Genomic DNA, 2,547 nt, shown 5'->3' with positions numbered 1-2,547 from the left:
AGCTTAGAGGGAGCATTGGAGGTAGTATAGTAAAGGTAAAGGTCTCCCTTGCTCGAAAGCCAGTCGAGTCCGACTCTAGGGTTGCGGTGCTCATCTCCGTTTCAAAGCCGAAGAGCCAGCGCTGTCCGAAGACGTTTCCGTGGTCGTGTGGCCGGCATGACTAAACACCAAGGCGCACGGAACGCTGTTACCTTCCCACCGAAGTGGTACCTATTTATCTACTTGCAATTTCTTGCTTTCGAACTGCTAGGTTGGCAGGAGCTGGAACTAGAGACAGGAGCTCACCCTGTCTTGCGGCACCCGGGTCTCGAACTGCTGAACTACCGACCTTCCACAGCCTGCAGTTCAGCGTCTTAACCGCTTGAGCCACTGCAGCTCCTGGTAGTATAGTAGGTTGCCCTAAAATCCACCCTCCAAAGTAGCCATTTTCTCCAGGGGGAAGTGACCTCTGTCGGCTGCAGATCAGTTGCAATTCTAGGAGCTGTCCAGGGTTCACCTGGAAACTGGTAAACGCCTTCTGAGTGCATGCCATTCTATTAAAAAAAATATTATAATAAAGCTGAAAGGTCTCTGCCCCCAGGAATTTACAATCCGAATTGCTGGAGTCACTTCTGGAGGGAGGGAGGCGCCCCTTCTAAGTAACACCCGGCTGGATTTTACTCATTGCCAACCCAATTAGAATTTCGAACCCTTTATTAAGCCGCGAAGTCGCGTCGCCAAGCCGGCAAGGAAGCGGGGACGCCTCGCCCATGATGGCGCCAACCTCGCTCCACTCACATCCGCGGCTTCCCCTGCGGTGGGGCTGGCGAGGCGAGTGTGTCTACGCCTGCGCACTAGGGGGAAGGTGTTTTGGGAAACTCCCGCGCGACCGACTGCCGGGCGGAATAACTAGTCCGGCTTCAAAATATAGCGGCGGCGGGGAGGTTAGAGATTAGTTCGCGCGTCTTTCGCTGCGCGCGCGTCAGCCTCGCTCGCGCCCGAAAGAAAGCGTACCGTTTTAATCCTTTTAAAGTCTCCTCCAGGACGGTCGCCTAGCAACCAAACATTCCCAGGCGCCATCTTGAGTAGTCAGCTTTGGACGGGCCGGCGGGCGCCATCTTGAGAGACGCTTGCATTGTCCCTCCTCCCCCCGCCCGATCCTTTTCGGTCGCCATCTTGGAAAGAGTACTTCCCCCCCCCCCCCCCCCCGCTCGCACCATAAGGGCTGTCAGCGGCCCGCCATCTTTTGTTCCCGCCTTCAACATCCGGGTAGTTTCGTACGTTGAGCGCCATCTTAGCTGCCTCCTACTCCGGATGACTAGCGCCATCTTGGATCCATTTTAAGCGCCAAACGCTAGAGCTCGGGGCTATCGCCATTTTGATTGCTCCTCTGTGTACAGAGAAAGTCTTCGAAAAGCGAGTAGTCCGCCATTTTAAACATCCGGGAATGCAGGTCTCCGCCATGTTCGATCCTTCTTGTGCAAGCAACATCCGGGAACTGAAGCGGAAACCATCTTGGGGCAGTGGTTTTCCCATCCGGGCATTCAAGAAGCAGCCATCTTGGATGTGGAGGGCCGCAGGAGGCACATACGGGGAACATTGAAACCGCCATGTTGAATAACACCAACCTGAATCCGGGCATTTGAAAAAAAAAGACGCCATTTTGGCTCTTTGTGGAGGGGGGGAGCGGGGAAAACAGACACATCCGGGACCTTTGCGGCGCCATCTTTGTTTTGTATGTTTGTGACCGTGATGGGAAGGTGGGTGGAACCAAGATGGCGGCTCCCAGGAAAGCATGAAACTCCAACTGTTGCTGTCTCGCAGCGCTATGAAGCCCCTAAAACCGAGCGGATTGGCCCTTGTCAAGCCCCGAATGAGAGCCAAGTTGGCAAAGGGGAAAAAACCCCAGTTTATTTCTTAATTTATTATGAATGACGATTGCACGGGGAAGCGCGCGCCTTCAGCGAGGGAACGCGGACGGATGGCTTCTCTCCCCCATAGAGGCGTCCCATCCCGAGGCCTAGCGAAGCCCGGCGTGAGGAACAGGAGCTTTATCAAAGATGGCGGCGCCCATCCGGACGCCTCTCAAGGAGTGCGCCTGCTGCTGCCGGGGGAAGGAAAATGCGTAGCGCCTCCCCAAATATCCGCGGCTGCTCCGAAGCGGGGAGGCCGGTTATTGGAAAGGCCGATTTGAAAGGGAGGGGGGCGGGGCTTGCGCATCCAAGATGGCGGAGCCCACAACACATCCCCCCCCCCGGGATACATCCAAGGGAGAGACTAACTTGATTTTCTGAGGCAAATCAAAAATCAATAAACACTGCAATCGAATCTCGTCCCCCGTCTTTTATTTCTGCCTCTGCGAGGAGGAAGAGGGAGGAGCCCCGGCCCCCCTCAAAATGGCGGTCCCCAACAGGCCCCGCCCGCGCCCAAGATGGCGGCGCCCTGGTGGGAGGGGTTCCGTACAGGGCCCTCCGAGCCCGCCCCCTGGCCCCGCCCCCTTCGCCGCCGCCGAGGCAGAGAGACTCCTCACAGGCGCAAGATGGCGGCTCCCAGGGCGGCGGGAAGGCG

The sequence above is a fragment of the Gekko japonicus genome, unplaced genomic scaffold, assembly GCF_001447785.1.
Source record: "Gekko japonicus isolate JY-2015 unplaced genomic scaffold, Gekko_japonicus_V1.1 scaffold3642, whole genome shotgun sequence".
Classification (NCBI taxonomy): domain Eukaryota; kingdom Metazoa; phylum Chordata; class Lepidosauria; order Squamata; family Gekkonidae; genus Gekko; species Gekko japonicus.
The sequence above is the reverse complement of the archived record's forward strand: the minus strand, read 5'-3'. Positions refer to the sequence as shown.